Here is a 21,866-nt window from a genome sequence, read left to right as displayed (position 1 = left end):
AGGACTTAATTTATCTTTTTACATTTACAAAACTCCAAAAACAGATCGTCTTTTTTTTTTTTTTTTTTTTTGCGAAACTGTACCAAAAATATCATTTTGACTAAGATTCTTTAATCCAAAAATGCAGCCTGGATCAAATATATATGCCTAAAAGATAAGATCTTAATGGCTGTTATATATAAAATAGAACAGTTACAGAGCCTTTAACTATAGCAGCACTGTTATGCAATGGAGCTGAAATAATATGTATTTCCATAAACTCACTCTTTCAAAATATGAGAAGTGAGATACATAAAAATAGCTATTACACTAGTTCTAATTATGAATTAAATTGTTACAGATGTTCAAACTCTTGCAACCTATCAGGTTAACAACCTGAGTATTTAAAGTTCTTAAATATTTATATAAGACACGCTTTTAAAAATGTGTAAACATGTGTTTACATAATACAGTGTAATGGTTCAGCATATAACATACTATTCTATCAATTCTTTATGTGGATTTCCCAAGTATTTTTACCAAGGGTCTGCTGAAGTTAACAGGAGGCTTTATATTGAAATCAATTGGCATTGGATCAGGCTCTTAATGTATATATGTGGTTGAATGAACTATGGCTAATGGTCAATTAGGCATGGTTTTCATCAGAAAATCTACTTGAGTTAAATAGCAGGTTTCCCCCAATAATCCTGGTCAGCTTTATTGCAATAGCCAGTTATGCTGCCATGATGAAAGAAGGCTAATGTCTCTCCCATTTAAGTTATTTAATAATACCCTTTAAATAAAAGGAACATTTGGCTATTCCTCATAAATAGTCACCAGTTTAGGACAATGCATGGAACTAAAATAATTTGGGGAAACTAACTTTGGTGCTTCTGGCTGGATTGTGTCATATGAAGGAGAAGACAAAGGTACACTCTGCTAAATATACTACATTAATTTCACCAAAGCTCACTTGTGACTCCAATATCTGAAGCCACTGAAGTGGATAAGGAGAAGCATCCTCTCCCCTTAGGCACAAGCCCACCTGATTCTAGCAGAGCAATTCATTTCCCAGCATTGGAGACATAGCACCCCATCCCCAATGATGAACAGGAGCAAGTACTTGCCACCCCTGAACCTGCTGAACAAAGTAGAAGCTGGTTGTTCCCGGCAAAACCTGGCTTTCAGGGAGAGAACTAGCAGAAGTCATGGGGGGAGGGATTTAAAACTTCTGGACAAAGTACTAAGTAGAAGGAGGGGAAAACAGCTAATGGTACAAGAAGGGACTTGAGAGAACTAGGGAAGCAACAGGGTGGGGTTCCCACCTGAGTGGCACAGGGGTGAGAGGCTTTAGGGTGGGTTTGCCCCCTCCCTTGTTTTTAGCTGGTTCCAGTGTGTCCATGCCTTTGGAGTCTCTGTTTCAGGAACTGCTCCAAGGTTCCTCCAAAGCCCACCCCCCACCACCACCTCACTCCACCCCTGGAAGGCATCCTCTACACCCAGCGCACATCTCTCCAGTCTCCCTTTACCTTGTTGGCAGGACGCTACCTTCATTCCCAGCAGCACCACCCCAAGTCAGAGGGGCCACGCTTGCAGTGTCATGAGTTGCATTGCCCAGAGGGTGGCTGTCCTCGGATGGGCGGTGGGGGAGCTGAAGGCTTCCCCCCTTCAATCCCCCGCAACTCCCCCGCAGCCTCCTGCCATACCGTTCAGTGTCAGCAAGTAATTTGGCGCCACTTTAACCCTGTGCTGGTGCCTTGTGGGGCCGCAGCTGCTGGTGCCCCCACAAGGAAAAGGCACTGGTGAGCTGCCAGCAGCACTCCTACTTCAGGCCCTAGGATGGCCTTACGCGCCCCCCAGGCCGGGTCCCAGGAAGCAGAGGAGCCACAGCTAGAGCTCGTGCTAAGCAGTGCTGGTAGGGGAGCGCAGGGAAGGAGCTGTGGCAGGGGCTCTGGGGCACATTCTCCCACCCTCCGGGCACCCAGCTCTGAACTTTGCACTAGAACGGGTGGCTACTGGGGGGCTAAGGCAAATTTTGGGGTAGCTATAGCCCCCGCAAGGCCCCCCAGCACTTCCCCATATCTTATCCTTAAATGTGGTTATTGTGGGAAATTATTTTACAGGTAAATCAGAGCCCTGTACCACAATCAAAGGCATATTAATGAAGCCACATCAGTTCCAGTTTAATGGTATGTTCTAGTGAGTTCACTGTAACTACCTGTTCATTATATTATGAACAATTTACAATGTTTTTAAACCTGTGGCTATGGTACTTGGAGCTCAGGTTTCTTGAAGCAATAGTAACCATGGATTCTATCTTATAGCTGTTGTCTTAGCTTTTTCTGGAAAGTAGTTGTATTTCTTAGGCCACATCTACACTACAAACTTATGTCATTCAAGTTATAGTGGCACACAGCTGCTGCAGTTAGTACAGCACCTCTGTACATGCATACTTGTCTCCTTGTGTCAGCGGTGTGTGCAGTCACCAGGAGTGCTTGTATCAATGCAGAAGTGTGGTTCACCATGGGTAGGTATCCCACTGTGCAACTCGCCACCATTCATTGCACTATCTTTTGGGAAGTTTTGGCAATGCATGATGGGGCCAAAATGAATCATGCAGGGGTGATTGGGAGCATGGGGTCAACTTCTCTGTTTGCAACTGTCTCCATCCCATAGTGTTATCTGCATCGCATAACTTTCATGCTTTTTTTCAAAATCCCACAAACCCACGCAGCCCTCCTCACTGTCCCCCATCTCTGACAGAAGCATGGAGCCTGCACAGCCCTGCACTGCTGTCATGAGCGTTACAATCACAGAGCTCACAATCCTGGAGTATTTGCAGAGCCATAAGAAGAACCAGATGACTCGGGAGTGTGATGATTTATTGGAGGACAGATTACTGGGGGACACAGCAAGAACTAATTCAAGGTTTTTGGTGACATTCAGGGAGTAGCTGCAGATAGTGGAGCGCCACTTCTGGGCCTGAGAAACAAGCACTGACTGGTGGGATGGCATCATAATGCGGGCATGGCATAAGTGGCTACAGAACTTCTGGATGTGCAAGGCCACATTCCTGCATCTGTGCACCTCGCCCCACCCTGCAGTGCAGAGCCTCCAGAATGAGCTCTGCACTGACCATGGAGAAGCGAGTTGCAATCGTGCTGTGGAAACTTGTGTCAAGGTTCCTTCCCCACTCTGAACTTTAGGGTACAGATGTGGGGACCTGCATGAAAGACCCCCTACGCTTATTCTTACCAGCTTACGTTAAAAACTTCCCCAAGGTACAAACTTTGCCTTGGCCTTGAACCGTATGCTGCCACCACCAAGTGTGTTAACAAAGAACAGGGAAAGAGCCCACTTGGAGACTTCTTCCCCCAAAATATCCCCCCACGCCCTACACCCCCTTTCCTGGGGAAGGCTTGATAAAAATCCTCACCAATTTGTACAGGTGAACACAGAGCCAAACCCTTTGATCTTAAGAACAATGAAAAATCAATCAGGTTCTTAAAAGAAGAATTTTAATTAAAGAAAAGGTAAAAGAATCACCTCTGTAAAATCAGGATGGTAAATACCTTACAGGGAAATCAGATTCAAAATATAATGTTTTGCCTAGAGGGATTCTCTAAGTTACAAAAAGACACAAAAACAGGAATATACATTCCATCCAGCACAGCTTATTTTGCCAGCAATTAAACAAAAGGAAATCTAACGCATTTCTAGCTAGATTACTTACTAATTAACAGTTAGAAGGTTGCATTCCTGATCTGTTCCCGGCAAAAGCATCACACAGACAGACGAACCCTTTGTTCCCCCCCTCCAGATTTGAAAGTATCTTGTCTTCTCATTGGTCATTTTGGTCAGGTGCCAGTGAGGTTATCTTAGCTTCTTAACCCTTTACAGGTGAAAGGGTTTTGCTTCTGGCTAGGAGGGATTTTATAGCACTGTATACAGAAAGGTGGTTACCCTTCCCTTTATATTTATGACAACTTGCAATGCCAGATTGCTACCAGTTAGTTGGGAATCATTCTGGAGTCAGGAAATCCTCTGCAGGGCCTATTGTCATGCAAATATGCAGGGCATTTAATCGCCTCCAGCTATTTAGTACTGAGACTCTTGACAACGTACAGGACATAGTCAATGCATTTGCTGCAGTGGGGTTCCCGAATTTCAGTGGTGTGATAGATGGCACACATATCCCTATTTTGGCACCAGATCACTTTGCTACTGCGTATATCAGCAGAAAGAGCTATGTTTCTATGGTTATGTAAGTGGTGGAGCACTGGGGATGCTTCACTGACATCAGTGTGGGTTGGTTGGGGAAGGTGCATGATGCTTGCATCTTTAAGAATGTGGGACTGTTCAGAAAGCTACAAGCAGGGATTTTCTTTCCTGACCAGTGGAAATGATGAAATGCCAATAGTGATCCAAGGAGACTTGGCCTATCCCTTGCTCCCCTGGCTCATGAAGCCGTACACAAGTCTCCGCAACATCACCAAGAAACAATTCAAGTTACCAGCTCACCAGGTGCAGAATGACAATTGAATGTGCTTTTGGTCATTTGAGGGGATGTTGGTGTTGTTTACTCACAAGATTGGACCTCAGTGAGAAAAATATCCCAATGGTTATAGGTGCTTGCTGTGTCCTGCATAATATATGTGAAGCAAAGGGGAGAAAGTTTCCACTGAGGCAGAGATAGAGCAGCTGAATTTAAACAGCCGGATACAAAGGCTATTAGAAGAGCTTGACCCAGAGCCATACAGCTCAGGGAGGCTTTGAAAGACCATTTTAACAGTGAGCCAGAGTACTGTGTTGTGTGCTCTACCTGGCCCTGCTCTTTTGTGGCCTGGAAGGAATCCTGTGGTGATTGCTGTACGTGTAGGACTACAGCACTGTCAAGGCACCTCTTAATTTTGTTTGTGAATGATCCAGTGAGCTGTGTGGTGCTGTGGAACCAAAGAATCAGTTGCTTTCAGAACTGCTGAACACTTGGCAGCATGTGTAGTAAAGATGAGCTAAGTTCCAAATAATAGAATTTTATTCTGTAACAAAACCAAAAAAACCACCTGTGCAATTTTAAAGCAAATACATTAAAAACTTAATAAATTACAAGAACAGAACTTTTGAAGGGGGAAGAACATCCATGTCCATTTCAACTACACATATGCCAACTGTGGCTTACGAGGTCAGTGAATGTGAAGCTGTGGTTGTCTTTAATGTCCCCTAGGGTGGAGTGGCAGGGGTCGTGCAGCGACCTCTGATGCCATGTGGAATGTTGAAGGTGGAGTTATATGGAGGTCCTGATATTGAATTCTTCATGGGCTGCAGAGGGAGGGGAGCATGTGATTGTTGAACCTGCAGGTCCACCAGACTCTTCAGCATCTGTGTTTGCTGCCTGAGAAGCCTCATTATGTCCTTGTGAATCTGCTGGGACTCCTGGTCCTTTCTCCTTTCCACCGTTTCCTTCTCAAGGCTGTTTGCAATGTTGATCCTCCAGGCCCTATGCACATGGTCCAATGCAGCACTGGCTGGTATGATCTCACTGAACATGATATCCCGAGTCCTCTTCGTTCTCCTCTTTATCTGACTCAGGTGTTCCATGTGAAGGGGGAGACCCTGAAGATACAGATGGCAGCAGATACAGATAAAACACACAGAGATACCATTGTCAGCATAGTCACTATGGCAAGCAAAACTTACAATGCTGAACTCAATCCCATTATTCCCCTAAAGTTTTTGGCACTGCCTTCTCACTTCTGCTTGGGGTTGCTTGTGCACAGCATGAGTCACAGCGACAGCCATGACAGAGTATAGCCTGCTGCGGGTTGGGGAAATGAAAAGGGAGTTGCTCCGTTGCATGACTCTAGTAGCATAGGCAATGGCACTGAATACTGGCACCGTTTTCCACAGGCGATGGTGATTTTAGCTAGTATCTCACTCCTGAGGGTGGTAACAAAGGCAGAAAGAACACAGCTGCTGCTGGCATCCCGAAGTCACCCAGGCTCATATGCTGCTCGCCTGTTTACTACAACGAAATTATCTGAATACCTGCTGAAATTATCTCTGAATGGCATGGGAATGCATCCTCCTGCAGAGGATGAAATGAGGCAGCCCTCCCTAGAAACCTTTGGCAGAGGATTGCAGAGCACGGCCAGGAAAGTTTCGTTGAGATGTCTCAAGAGGATTCAAGGGACATGCCAGTGCCCATGAACTATTCCACATGCCCTCCTCCCCCAGCCTAACTCTAGAGAGGAAGGAAAAGCAGATAACAATGTTGCTTTTCTTGTTTGCATCCTTGTCTCTTCTAGCACGAGAAAATTAACGAAAAATCAAAAGATGTGTCCTGCTATTTTGGGGGGTGCCATCCCTGTAATTGGAAATGCATCTACACGCTTGCTTGTGGTTCCTTCCCCTGCTTCGAGGTCGCCTGTGCTTGACCGGCAGGACTGGCTGGACTGTGATGGTGTCAGAAAGAGGTCCTGGCTCACTGTGCAGCTGGCTCCCCAGTCAGCTATCCCGTGTACTCCTCCTCTTCCACGCCCACCACCTCCTCCTTCTCACTGTTCGCAGCAGGGAGCCCCGGTGCTGTTGGGGGGTGAGGGTTTCCGCCGAATATGACATGCACTTCTTTGTAAAAGTGGCAGGTTTGCAGCTTGGCATGGGATCGATTGTTGGCCTCCCTGGCCTTCTGGAACGCCTGCTGCAGCTTCTTGGCTTTCATGTGGCACTGCTGCTGGTTCCTGTTGTATTCCTTCTGCATCCCCTGATCAATCTGCTTGTAGATGTCGACGTTTCTACAGCTGATTCAGAGCTGTACCTGTGCAATCTCTTCTACTCACCAAGCCAGACAATCAGGAAAAAGGAATTTCAAAAATTTGGGGGGCTTTAAGGGGGAGGAGGGACTTCTCATCTCAGTGACCCTTGGGCAATGGAGCTCACGATGGTGACGAGAGTGGTCAGTGTGGGGCATTGTGGGACAGCTGCTGGAGGACAGTTAGGCTTGACATAAGTAATGCAGTGTCTACACTCACATTGCAATGACCTAAGTACATGGACCATGGCTCTGTGCTGCTTGAGGAGGTGGTGTTACTGTGTTCGTGTAACAGGGCGCTTATGTTGGTGAGAGACCAATTTAAGTGTAGACACATGCACAACTCGGTCGACGTAAGCTGCCTTGCATTGACCTAACTTTGTAGTGTAGAGGAGGTCTGATTGTTTCTTCCTGGCCATTCTGGGCAGATTTGAGTGTTTGGAAAACATTTTCCTTCTTTATATCATTCATTCTCTCCTGCTGGCATGTCAAAAAGGAGGGACAGAAACATTGTTTTAGGGAGATCAAAAGGGTTCATCTTTCATTAAACAAAGATGAAAATAGACAGTTGCCATGTTTCACAGTGAATCACATTTCCTCTCAAGACAAAGAGGCCATAACCATTATCAGGGATCCTCCATAAAACTGATGCCAGTTTGGGCACCATGGCCTGCTTGTGGGTTCCATCAACCGCACTCTGAGGCTTGCTTCTTTAGAGGCTATATCACTGTGATAGGGTATACAAACCCCACACTGGGCCTTAAGGGGTTAAAAGGCAATACTGGACCCAAGTAGCCATGCCCCCTACAGGGTCGCTGGTCATGCAGCAGGAGCAGCAGGTTAAAAGGAGCTTAGAGGCCCAGGCAAGGGTTGGTGGACAGGCTCAGAGAGAGAAAAATCCTTCTTCAGGAAGCCAGGGTAAGGGCCCCAGGCAGTGCTTTCTCCAACCACACCAACGCCTTTGAAAACCGGCAGGTCTTCCATGGCCATGCTCATTTGGACTTTGTTTGTGAAGCTATTGACTGTTTAGACTATAGGGGCCACCCTCTACACACTCTAAACTGAAGGAGCAGATAGGTAGGAAGTAGCCCAGGACAGCAGATTTAGGCTCTCCACGGGGAGGAACATGCCAATATTACTTCTCTGAGGCCCCTGGGCTGGGACTCAGTGGAGAGGAAGGGAAGGGGCCTGGGTCCTTCTACCACTCCCCACTTAAGGGCAAAGACCCAGACTCAGTGGGAAGGCCAAAACATTCCTAGCCTGGGGTCTGGAACCAGGCACTGGTACTGCATCCCTTCCCCCTGCCCCCCGACAGAGGGACAAGGGGTTGGGAGTAAGTTGCACTGACCACTCAGCCCTCTGAGCACCCATTTGAGGTTCCACTTGGTGCAGTGACAGGACCATCTGTGAGATTTGTCCCTCTAAAACCCCCTAATCTGGGTACATCTGAGAGTGAGCCACCTCTGAGTCTCCCAGCTGTAGGAAGGTGAAAGCAATGCCACTCGTTGTATCATTATCCCTCCTACTGTGGCCAGGACTACATAGAAGCAGGAGGAAAAATTTGATATAAGAAATAACATGGAGGAAACACTGAGGGATGTACACGGCCATCCTGATGAACCAGTTAAAGGAAATGGACAAAGGACTGCAGGAAAACCCCAATCCATCTCTTGCAAATAGCTTCAAGGTTACAATGCATATGCCCAACTAGTGGAAGCTTTTCAAGAGGATGCACTAATAATTAACCTATCCTAGAAAAAACTCACCTATAAACGAAACACAAGTGGAAGCTGGGAGTCTCCACCTCTTTGTTCTCTCTACCAGAGTAGAACAGCTTGCTGAGGCACCATAGGAGCCCAACCAGTGGAAGCTTTTCAAGAGGATGCACTGAATTATATCTCATAGGTATTCTGGCCATACCCCTACCCTAGCCAGTACTGTGTGTTTCTGGGACTGCATTTGAGGCACGCAGGTGGGGTGAGGGTTGTGAGCATCTTGTGTCGTGGTTTATCACTGAATGAGGGCTGGAAACATTATATACATTCCACAGTGTAATAAAAAAGTCTTTCATGACATTACTTAACCTCAGATAGCAAATTACTGTAGTGTCATTTAATTAATTGCAGTACTTGATGGCTGAAATAATTGCTATGCCCTTGTATCTTCTTCTTTTCAGAACATAGTCAATTACAGCTTTAAAAGATTTCTGCCTTAACTGAGAGCACGCATAGTTACTGCAAGGAAGGACTGACAGCAGTTTCTTAAACACCACTGGGTCTTCTTACAAGTAAGTCCTCTTATTTACTTTTCTTTCTGTCCCTCCATTCCTGACTTTTCTCTTCTCTTTTTTCTGGCACTGACTGCCACCATGATTGGAGCTGGGTAAAATTTTTCAGCCAAAACTTTGTTTCAGAAAAAAATGCAGATCTGACAGCAATACTAAATCATTTTCTGAATTCATGTTGATTTCACCGAATTGTTCATTTAGGGGAAAAACTTTAAAAACAAAAATTGAAATGTCAATTTTTCATTTTGAAATGATTTTTTCAGTGTGACATTTCCTTTAATTTTATTTTTAAAAATTCAAAAATATTTAAAAGTGCTTAAAATTGAAATGGAACTTTTCACTTTGGTTCAAATGAAGTGTTTCATTTAGCCCAAAACAATTGTTTTTCAACTTTTCTATCCACCAAAAATTTCAAAAAAATTCTTTTTGGTCCAACTCAAAACAAATTTTCTTCAACTTCTCAAAATTGCTAGTGAATTGAAAAATCCATTATTTGCTGACCTGCCAAGAGAAAAGAGAGCAATTCACTGTGGCACTGAGACCAAAATAGCTCCACAGAATGATTGGTGATGAATGATTTAAAAGAATTCAAAATTTCCTGCCTCCCAAGTAGACTGAGGCCTGTCTACATTACAGTTGAGTCAGGCTACTGTGTTACAATATGATTGTCTTAAGATCCAGTTACAAAATGGTTCCAATTTGTAGTATCAATGCGACCCTAACCATGACCTTGGACATATCCATATACAGTGATATATTAATTGTAACTATAGTGTAGGTAGGTCAATAGAGCATCCTTCACGGTGAACTTTTTTGGCCATGGGATCCTAAATTTTGTTCAGACTTGAGCCACAGTGACCCCAGAAAGAGGTACTTTCCTGGGTCAGAGTGCTGCAGACTAAACTGCCCCTCTGTTCACAAAAAAAGTCCCTGGAACTTACAAGTTTTGAAAACAGAAGAATCAATTCATTGTAGAAAAGACAGTAACAATAATTCCTCACTAAGCCCCTAGGTAAGGGGCTCTTTGCTCTCTGGGATTCCTTGTGTTGCTGAGTTACCTCTCTTTCTGCAGGGCATTAGACCTGAGATTCAACTCCAACTGCAGTGTTCTGAGCATCATTTGATGGTCCGATTCAGAGCCCCTCTTGACTATCTCTTCACTGGCTAGCGACAAAAGTGGTGTCGTGTTTTCAGCTCCTTCCACACCTGAACAGCCCTGATGCAACTATCTTGCTTAGCCCTCAGGCTGGTCTGCATTCAGTTTTTTCATCAATCTAACTAAATCCAGAGAAAAAAATCTAGGTAAATTGCTGCAATCCCCTAGTGTGAATGCAGTTATAGCAGCCTAAATGTGTTTATATTATTATAGCTAGTTTCAGTAATAATAGTTTGTATTGTGGTAGCACCTAGGAGCTTTAATCATGGACCAGGGCCCCATTGTGCTCAGTCCTGTACAAACACACAACAAAAGATGGTTCCTGACCCCAAAGGCAAAGCAGTACAAAAACCAAGTAGACAAGCCCTCAAAGATTTTGGGACTCTGCCACCTCTTTCTCCACTTAGCCCCTGGCTTTATGGACAGCACTGCCTCTGTCACAGGTAAACCAGAGAATAGGCAGAGGACCTTACCAGGTCCTTGACTCTGATCCTAAGGGAAGAGCAAACCATCTATAGGACCAGCTTTTTAAGGGACCCCAAGTCTAGCAAAGAGCATCACAAATAAGACACATCCTGTGATGCTTTCTCTTAGAAATGTAGGGGGCCTTAGGAAGGTTGAGGAAGGGAGTCAGCGATTTGGGAGGCTTTACTGGATTTAGGGAGAGGACGTTGGGAGACTCAGTAACTTGCTGGGAATAAGAATGTGGGAGACGGGAAGACCTATGTAGGATTAGAGAGGGAGTTAGGTGTTAAAGGGAAAAGATAGGCTCATAAAAAGATGAAAGGAGAAGGATCTTGTTGGATTGAAGGAGGGAGAGAGGATCCTCAGAATGTTTAATAAGCTTGGCGTCAAACAAACGTCCTGTTTGCTGAGGATTTATCTGAACTGAGGTGAACTTCAGAACTTTTTGAAGTTCCCCCATCATTAAAGAGCTAGGTTTATATGAAACTACATTTGTAAGAGACAAAATTATTTATAAACAACACAGACAACTCTCCCTTGCTTCCCAACTGAGGAAATATATTTTTAAAAAAATCCATCCCCAGGGTCTCTTCCACCTATATAGCAATGAAGATTTTCATATCACTACAGTGCACCTTAGGCTAAGGTATCTCTCTTTTTGGCTGTATATAACTACAGTAGATATGTTATTTGCTTCTTGTTGGAATATGTTCCTCTTCAGAGCATGCTATGGGTGTTGTGAAACTCAGTACATGGCTTAATGCTTCTTCAGCTTTGGCAATCCTATTTGATCATACTGTGCTGATAAGCAGTGAAATAGTAGGACATTATCACATTTTGCCACTGCACATTTCTGGAATAAAGATGCACAAAATAAATTGAATTTAAGCCATATAATAGAGCTACTAGAGTAGCAAAAAGTTTTACCTGCTATAATTATTTAAGCTTAGCTACTTCTTTCCAAAAAATGAGACTTCATAAGAATACACAGTATAAAATTTCATATGTAGTGAGATAAGAAAATTAGATTTAAAGAATATTATTATTTATCATTTATATAGCTATTATTGTTTAACAGTGCAATTAATCGCGATTAATTTTTTTAATCGCTTGACAGCCCTAATACAAATTATAATGCAAATGCAACAGTGTTCATATTTCTCTAAGACCTGCTGCCACTAAAACTATTGCTGAAAGATCTAGTTGTAGGGTGTTAGTACCCATTGCCCAAGGTCATTTGACAAACTTAGCTTAGCATTAAATAGAAACAAAAAGGGAGAAAAAACTTTGATTTTGGGAGCAATCAGGCCTTTATTTGTAATGGGGAAAGAAAAAGACAGGTGAGCAGGAATGAAAATATGATGAATTTCAATGTTTTAATTTTGTTGGGGGAATTCCAGAGGTAAGCTATTTGAGACACAGCCACACAGAGGAAATACTGTGGTTTGTTTTTTGTTTTGTTTTTTTTAAGAAGACAAGAGACAAGGTTTCAGGTAACTTTGGTATTGTTAGTGATTGGTGACTACTGAGGGTTCAGAAGGCTGCCTTCAAAATTCAGAGTCCAGATTTTCATGATGTGTACAATACTGTATATTTTATTTAAAGTAACTTAACAATGCTAATATACATTTTCCTAGAAATACATTTGGTAAAAGAGGGTGCTCTGTGGTACCTTAATATAAAAGCTTATTCAATCAAATGTATGTTTCTATTGTTGATTTTTCCCCCAATTGGATTTATACTAATATTTTGATATTTTTCTTAGGCTTCCAGCCATCATCTTAGCAAGCTTCTCCCTGAATAAAGCCTAAGTGCATTGTAGTGTGTGTTAAAGAAAAAGGGGGGAAAGTTAGATGCACTCCAGAAAATCCATAAATAAAAAGTGTTAACCTGTGATCCAGTAACAAGTGCAATTGTATAGACAAATGTTTCTGATCCTAATCATCCTTTCTTCTAGTTGTAGGAGTTGCTAATTGGCGTATGCTTCTGAATAAATAGGCATTCATTTGATGTTAACAAGTGGGTGTTTGTCCAAATCTGATAAACCACTCATTGCCTGAGCTGATAAGGATAACAAATAAAGGCCCTGATCCTCAGAGATGCTGAGCACCTGCAATCAAGCCTGCATTTCACTGACAGCTTTGAGTAAAACAGTGGGCCAGATTGGGGCTAGTTCCCATTTGGGAGCAGGGCAGAGTTGCTGTACCCTGGGTAGCTCCAGGAGGGTAGTCCATGAAGTACATGGGAGAGCACAAGCTGCACCATCTCTTTGGATGCTGCAGTCTGCTCTCTCGCGCTCGCACTCTCTCTCTCCGCATGTGCTTTGAAGTGACTTGGCCCTTAGAAGCTCCCTCAAGCACAGACATTGTTGCTAGGGGAAGATTCCTTGCACCCTCTCCCTTCATTTCCTCCTAGCTAGGGCCAGACACAGTCTGGGTTTGAGTAAGGACTTCAATTTTTTGACTGTTTCTTTCAGTGGGAACTGTGGATGTTCAACATCTGTCTGGACCAAGCTCATAATGGGCATTAGAAACTGGGCGGGCTTGCTGTGTAGGATCAGTCTGTCTAACATATATAGAGTAGGCAAATGCTGTACTTTTTAAAATCTTAAAAGAATAGAAGAAATTGGGCTCCTCTAAAAGGTGCCCTGCTGATTTTTGAGTTTCCCAAGCTCCCTCTGAATCCAAGGCTTGTCCCAGATAGGGCTGCTAGCCACACAAGTGCCAGGTCAAAGCAAACTCAGAGGGGGGACTCATACTACTCAGGTGGTGTAACTGTTGTGATTTCCTGAAGGCATGTGGTTCCCTGGAGGCTCCTGCTGGGGCACTGGGGCTCTGCATAACTCCAGTGAATGGCTGTAAATTCAAATGAGCCCAAAGCACTTGAGCTGTGGAATCACTGTTCAATGACTTTCTAAGGAGAAAGGTAGCACTTCCAAAGCATGGCTGTCACGCTCTGGACATAGACCATGGAAACCACTCTGACTGAATGCTAAGTGCAGTCTATTAGAGGTCGGATGGACTAAAAAACACTTGACCAGCCTATTGTGCATTTAAAAGGCAATCGCACAAACATTATTTGCTTGTCTTATCAGGCTCTGAGTGGGCAAACAGCCAAAAGTACAGTTCATTAGGGAAGAACCAAACCATTTCATTATCCTGCAAAAACTGACAGTCTTGGTTTATTTATTTATTTGGGCCAGTGGCTGAAAGTTTTCCTCTGTTGGGATATTTCAGGAGAGGAGCTCAGCATCTCTTCGCTGACCATTTTGCCCTTCCTTGGGCTAAGGGAATGGAAAAATGAAGCAAAAATAAAATATCAAAACAAAATTACTACAGTATCTTAATTTTTCTGGTTAAAAAAGATTATTTCAGTGTCAATGATTTAATTTGTTTTATAGTTATAAGCTCCCTGCTCTTTCTACCTTTCTCTTCTATTTCCAGCAGCATCTCTGTTTACGTGTGTTTGGCTCCATCCAAAAGCTCATGGTCCTGCTGAGCTATCTCTGCTATTTGTGAAACCTCTGGACCAGCGGTTCTCAATCCGCGGGCCGCTTGCAGCCCATTCAGCACACAGCCGCGGCTCATGTAACATCCTCAGGGCCATGCAGGTACTATATATATTATGTGGATGCAGACCACATAACACACAGAGAGCTGCATATGCAGCCCACGATGGTAAATAGGTTGAGAACCGCTGCTCTGGATGGTCATGAATATAAATCTCTCTTTATCTGAAGCTGAGTTATGAGTGACTAAGAAAGGTACTTATGTAGCAAGTGACTGTTACCCTCCTTCACTGGGGGTCAAGTGCATGACATCTGTGATGTTCCAAAATTCCAAAGGGAAGAGAGAAACCTGAAATCACTCCAGACCTGGTGACTCTTACAACAGAGTGCATGGTATTGTGACTGGCCATTTGACATCACTGTAATGTTGATTTATTTTCACTCTCCCGCTGTGACAGATAGTTGTATCAGGGTGTTTGATTTTTAATTTATATTAAACTTCTCAGCCTCTTTACTCTGCTATCAAGCTTTGATTAGGTAACATATCCTAAAGTATAGAGAAAGTCAGTAAATGGAAGAACAGCCTAATGATTGTCTATGAGCCAGATTATCATATCTGTTCTAACACTAAATGGTTCCTTCCGTCGTGCTATTGAATTCAGTAGGATTTCTTGTGGAGTGAGATTCAAATCAGCATGAGTAATTCTGTCATTCTGGCTCTCTGGGATATTGGAAATAGATGCTCACAGAGGCAACTGCCATACCTGTTTGGGCTCTGAAGAAACATGAGTCAAAATAACTGGTGTTGAAAGATGATATGGAACATGATCCAAAGACTGACTTCAGTGGCCTTTGGATCAGGCCCATTATGAGTAACTCTCCTACTTGAATATAAGGGTGGACTTTTGGTAGAACAAAGAACTGTGTACCCTAATATTGGGGAGGAGTTGAGTAACAGGTGGGAAAGACACTTCTCCCTGGGCCAAGTGACAGAGAAAGTTGTTTAAAGAGAGTCTTTATGCTGAGAAAACAACACAACTGTTTTCTGCCATTGTTCAGATATTTCCAAACTTTGTAACTCCAGCTGCACTCACCTAGAAACGGTTTCCTAGTGTGTGACTAGAGGCATTTATTTCAACTTACTGTTCGTTTGATTTTTTTTAAATTCTTTTTCTTCGTGGAATTTGCCGGTGAAGACTACCTTGACTTATGACAAGCTGAACAGGTTCTAGGAGCTTGTTAATCAGGAGAATAAAATAATAAAAAACTCGAAGAACCTAAAATAATATGAGGAAAAAGTGTGTGATCATGTACTTAAAGACCTTATCATAATGTATATGCACAGGAGGGCTGAATTACGATTGCACTGGCAGCCTTTATTGTGGCATTTCCTAACTTCTGAGGGCTTGACTTTGCAAACTTAATAATTTCTTTTAATGAAGTGTGTCTGGGTGTGCAAGTGTATTTCCCCACTCCCCACCCGTTCCTCCTCCTCTGCATTTTAATTAGGCTACCTCCTCCCTCAAAGTTGACACACTTGGTGCTCTCCCGGATGAGGCAGAATCAGCTTGGACAGCCATAAGCATGATCACCCAAGAAGTTGTAGATGCCATTCCAAAACCGAAAGCCAAGGGTTTCACTTGTAGCATATCTGCTAAGCCATTTCAAATTCTGCAAAAGGAATCTGAGGCCAGGCAGTGCCATGATGACATTGAATGTAAACATTTACAAGGTATTTTTCAGGTGTGAGCAAAAGTGGATCATGACACTTATTTTAAGAATTTGGCAAAAGAGGCAGGAGAGGGAATAAGATCTAAAAAATTACAACCTGCATTCAAAGCTATTCAGTTACTTCGATCCAAAACTGGACTTTGCACAGGGTTTATGCCAATAAATAAGGCTAATGGTAAAACATTCTCAACCCAAGAAAAAGTTCTGCAAAAATGGAAGGAATATTATGAGACTGCACTTATTCTGAAACAACTCCTTGGCCAGACACGTTAGTAGTAGATGCAATCCCTGACACTGAAACCTGTGTAGATGTACCTACATTGGAAGAGGTTTGCTTTGCCATAAAGAAACTGCCGGTGGACACAACAACATAACACCCAAACTTCTCAGGTGAGCTGTAGAGCCCTTAAATGTAGCATTTCACCAATGTTTTGTCTGGGCTTAGACCACTGGGAAGTTACCAGTGGAGTGGAAGGAAGGGATCATCATCCTACTTTATAAGGGGAAAGGTCCACACACTGAGTGCAGCAACTGCAGGCCAATAGCTCTGCTTTCTGTTCCCAGAACAGTTGTTACACAAGTCCGACTCACCCGGCTCCAGGCTCTCCATGTGAATTCCATTGCCCAGACTCATCAGGCTTCCCCGTTGGGCAGTCTACAATGGATGTTATACTTGCTGTTTGTCTTTTATCTGAGATCCATCATGAATTCAGTTGTCCTTGGACAGCAGATATGTTAGACATAAAGGCAGCCTTCAGTTCTGTTGATAGTGTTGCTCTGTAAAAGGCTGTACAAGACTTCGCACCCCCGACACCCTCCTGAGGTTAATTCAAGATGCACATAATGACTCAGGCATGGGTGCCATGGGGAACTCCTAGGTCTGACTGGTGTTACAGTAGATCTGGGGTGAAGCAAGGATGCGCCCTGACCCAAGTCCTGTTCTTCCATGCAGTGAATTGGCTCCTTGAACATATCTCCACCAATACCGGTATAATGATCAGTTCAACTTTGTTTGCTGACTTGGATTATGAAGATTATGTCATCCTCTTTGGCCAGGATGCAAACAACCTTAAAGATGAACTAGAGAGCTTCCAGCACGTGATAGCTGCCCCTGAGCTAAGAGTTTCTTGGGAAAAACAAAAAATGAGAGTGTCAGCACAAAAGTTGTGATACAAGAAATCTGTGGTGAGGGACAAACTGTGGAAGTAGTGGATGATTTCATCTATCCTAAGCAGTAAATTGTCAACAAATGGGCATTGCTAGCTAGACAGCCTAAGGAAAATTGATTTACTAGCCTTATCCATGAAGGACCTGCAGTAGGGTCTGGAGCCAAAAAAAAGTGAAATTATATTCTAAAGTATGGATTCATCAAACATGTGTACTTTCAATCCTCTTATGTGGATCTGAAACATGGACGTTGCTTAAACAAGACATCAGGAGGCTGGAGGCATTTCCTATGTGTTGCCAATGGTGGCTATAGAGCATAAAATGGTTTGATTTTTATCAGTAATAGGGATGTATTATGGAGAACTGGCCTCAAGAGGATTGAAGTCATCATCAGTCATTGCCAGCTGGTACTTTTTGGTCATATAGCCCACCTTGGAGATAAAGTCCCCGCACGTCGAGCCTTGAAGATAGGATTTGAGGTCAGGAGGGGACATTGCCTGGCAGCAGCCTCACGATTGTCCATGTTTAACCTGGCTGCACCAGATCAGTAATAACTTGTCGAGCCGTACAAGGTGGCCATGGGCATTCAGCTCTGTGGACCCTCACTCTCTAAGTGTATTGTTGTTGCCTCCTCCCTCTCCTTCACTCTGCCTGGGAGCCAAGTATGGGGGAGCATTTAGAGCACAGACAGTCTCCCTGCTATCAGTTGCTGTGTCTGATGCTGTGTCTGATGCCCCTGGCTGCTAGGAGGAGCAATCGCAGGGAAAAAATTGCTCAGCCCCTGCAGTCTTGGGATGGAGTGTGCCTATTGCTGTATGAGGAATGGCGCAAGTACAGTCCTGTTGGCAGGAGCTGTGAGAGGATGGAGCATGCCCAGTGCAGGCAGAATCTTCAGACAACATAGCTGCCAAACTCTAAGAAGCTTCAAATGAGTATATTCAAACTCAGATTTTTTTTAGAGGCTTATAAATTTGGGGGAATTTTCACAGGGACAGAAAAAGGCACATTCGTGACATCAAGCTACTCCTTTGCTCCAAAGCCTGGAGACCCTACAGCATCTCAATGAAATAGTTATAATAATTAATTAACGTGGATATAACAATGTATTTTCCCTCATCTCATTCTCAGAAATGGTTAAAACATTTTAGTTAAAGCTTTCCAGAACTGTTCAGCCTGAGTCAGACTCCTGGCATGGAAAATTTCAATCTAAACAGTTAAAAGTTTGGCAAAATTATAAGCAACTGTGTCATGGAGTCCCCGGGCAATGCTCTGGAACTGCTCCCTACAAAGCCAGTCAGGACTCTGGGGAAGTCTCCTTTCCATGAGCAGACTGTCTTCAGGACACACAGCTCACACAACTTCCACCTTCCTGGGTCTGACCTCGGAGCATTCGGCATCCTCTGCCCCTCCATGCGCTTCCCACAGCGAGTCCACCCAGGCAGGCTCCTGGGGAAGCCAGAGGGTCCTGCACCCCAACTCCGCAGTCAGACGTGACTCTCAGCCAGCCAGTAAAACAGAGGTTTATTAGACAACACGAACATGGTCTAACACAGAGCTTGTAGGTGCAGAGAACAGGACCCCTCAGCTGGGTCCATTTTGGGGGGCAGTGCGCCAGACAACCACGTCTGCACTTCACTCCATATCTCCAGCCAGCCCCAAACTGAAACTCCCTCCAGCCCCTCCTCCTCTGGACTTTTCCCTTTCCCAGGCCAGGAGGTCACCTGATTCCTTTGTTCTCCAACCCTTTAGCTCTCACCTTGCAGGGGGGAAGGGCCCAGGCCATCAGTTGCCAGGAAACAGGGTGTCGGCCATTCTCTGTGTCCAGACCCCTGCACACACCTGCCCTCTAGAGCTCTGCAGTGATCATACACCCTTACCCCACCACCTAGATACTTAAGAATTGCATAGGGGAAACTGAGGCACCCCCACACTATTCAGAGGAAACATTAAGAACAGTCCCACTTCGTCACAAACTGCAAACTGGGTTTTTATAAGTGGAATTGTTGGGCAATCTTAACTATAGGTTTCACTACTTGTACCACTCAGTGTAGAATAGAATGAAAGACTGCTGAAAGGTGACTTGTGTAAGCCAGTGCGGACACAGAGAGCCAAATGACCAAAAAGGTATTAGGTACCGTCCCTCTCAAATAAAGAGCTTGTATTTATTATGCTTGTAGCCATGATAGTATGTTTTATACACACTTCACTTAAGCAATTGTAATTGTAGTTTTATGGAGTACAAAGAGCAATAATAAGATACAGCTCCTTGCTTTTAGGTAGTGGATTAAATTGACGGTGCTTGAAAAATATTAATGGCTGGTCATTAGTAGGTATAGTCTCTTTTCTCATTATACATGATTGTTTTAATTTTAAACTAGCACTTTGCTTTGTGGGTAAAATTATTGACAAAAATGTATGTCTGTCTTCATCAGATGATTAACTAAATCATCCTTTTCTTTCCAAGCAATGCTGTGTCCCTCTGCCCTAAATCTTGCTAGTTGGAAGTGAGGGAGGGAAACCAATTTAATTAAGTTAACTTTATTGACCCACTGGAGCTGTTGTTTAATAGTATGGCTCCCTGGAGTCTAGTGCAGGTAAATTGAATGAATGCCACAGAATATCACTTCCCTGCATTGCATATTTCAAACCTTTGCCAGGCAGCTTGGGATGAACAGCCAATCAGGGAAACGCGCCCCCCACCCCCGGCCCTTTGCTAGCTTAGATGGCATTTCCCATTATGCTCAGAACAGTGTGCAGTGTTACCGATTCATTCCTGTGAGTATACTGAGATTGTATGTGGTATTCAGCTGTTATATTCAGAAGACAAGTTTTTCTGAACTGGCTTTTGAGCCATGTTTCAAAGATGCCTTTTTATGAAGGAAAGAAAACTAGCATGTGAATCTGAATGAATGTGCTGTGAGTAAACCATTTAATATAAGTGCATCAATACATTCATTCTGTATGGGAAATCAGAATCTGATAGGCTGATAGAGCTCTTCTAGGGCTACAGTTGTGATAAAATACTTGAGAATAACCTAGTCTGTTTCCTTGTCAAGTAATTAGGGATGATAAAATTAAAAGCTAAACAGACTTTAGGAATGTTTTCCCATGGATACTAGTGCTTACCACATTTTAGATTATTATTTTCTTCTATTATTGAAATCAGGGTCAAAATGTTTTATTCATCTATAATTCAGCAGTGTTGCAGTTGACTGGAACAATATGTCCTTTTCTATAATATTCCATCAATATTGTATGTTACTTGAGGATAAAATTATGTCGTTTAGTCTGCTGCACATTTACTCCTAGTCGCTTTCTTTTAAAGTACAGATAGACTAGTAGTTGAATCATGCAACAGCAACTTCATTCATAAAATATGTAAAGCTTCTTTGGTTAACACATTAGATCCAAAGATCCAGCCCTACAACTTTGTATAGAGTTACATGCCAATTATTGTTTTAGAGAAAAATAAACAGCATCATTTTAATTGTAATTCATAATCCTCACTTTTTTTTTTTAACTGGAAAACACATGTGATTCTGAGTTTTGACTTAGTTTTTGAGTATTTTTCCCTATGTATATCTAGAAAGATATTGTCAGAAAGCTTCAGGTTGATTATTTGGATTTGAAATTCCTGTCTTAAATAAAACATGCATGCACACAGAGGATCTCCACCCCTCAAACTAGGTGGGGACGAACGGAGCCCGATCATCAGCTGGTGCAAACTGCCATGGCTCTGTTCAATTCAATGGCTGTTGAGTTCTGGCTAAAGATCTGGCCCATTGACTTCAGTGGAATTTTTCAAAGGCATAAGGGTCCACTGACATGGATCCAATTGTAGGATTGGGGTCTAATCTGCAATGGTATTTGCTAATGGTAAGACTGGTTCTGTTTTGGGTATATCTTGGTGTAGCCCTCTGGAGTCTCTGTGAATTTTTCTGTTCCTCTCCTGACTCCAATATCCCATTATGCCATGCAGAACTTTGCAAAATACACCATATGCTTTTTAAAGTCAATTTTAAAGTTGTGGCACAAACTAAAACAATCCAGGAAATTCTAAGCAAAAACTGACCCTCTGTCCTGAATTTTAGGAGTGTGCACAGCAGCCTCAGCACTAAGTTTGACATTCATGAGTTATGTTGCTTTTAGTTTAATATTATTTTAATGTGGCTTATTGTTAATTTTATTTTTTACATAAAAGGAAAAAGCCTTCTATGACAGATCTTTTAGAATCTGTTCCAGTTCCCAGTCCTGATATCTTGGCTAATTGTGTCTCTAGGTAGCTGTTCTTAAAGTCTATATTCTGTATCCGAGAGACAGACATAGCATCTTTCAAATCAGATGGTTTTCGTTTGGGGAACTGGCTGGGCATTAGATAATATTTTTAGTTGTCCCCTTTTTTATTAGTATAATATTTGTGGCATTTGGACTGTTACTCTCTTACCATTATTATATGCTTGAAATAAGTAAAGAATGTGCATCTGATAAATACATATTTATGACCTAATCTTGCAAACTCTTCCTCGTGCAACTGACTAATCACATTGAATTCAAAGGGACTGTTTGCCTGAGTAAGGTTACTTACATGAGTAAGACTTTGTAGGGTGATGTACTTTAAAGGTGTTTAAAAAACCAGGTATTTATTTTTATGCACGTATTCTGTGTACTTGATTGCAATTATTCTAGTCTGTTACTGAAGTCTATTATTAAAGGCTATAACATTTAAAAGCAGGTATTTTAAACTCTACTTGGTGGATCTGAATGT

At 42.9% G+C, this 21,866-nt stretch overlaps 1 protein-coding gene across 16 annotated transcripts in view; it reads left to right on the top strand.

The window, feature by feature from the left end:
* Positions 1–21,866, top strand: part of LOC141982806 (poly(rC)-binding protein 3-like) — a 714,223-nt gene that overhangs the window by 454,884 nt on the left and 237,473 nt on the right. For 15 of the 16 annotated variants that reach the window (XM_074945190.1, XM_074945191.1, XM_074945192.1 and 12 more), the window contains one exon: positions 8,964–9,074. The exons of the other annotated variant lie outside the window; for it this stretch is intronic. The gene's annotated coding sequence lies outside the window, so the exon portion shown is untranslated. The remainder of the gene's footprint in view (positions 1–8,963; positions 9,075–21,866) is intronic. 16 annotated transcript variants of the gene reach the window in all.

This window comes from Natator depressus, chromosome 2 (assembly GCF_965152275.1).
Source record: "Natator depressus isolate rNatDep1 chromosome 2, rNatDep2.hap1, whole genome shotgun sequence".
NCBI classification, from domain to species: Eukaryota; Metazoa; Chordata; order Testudines; family Cheloniidae; genus Natator; species Natator depressus.
The sequence above is the reverse complement of the archived record's forward strand: the minus strand, read 5'-3'. Positions and strand labels throughout refer to the sequence as shown.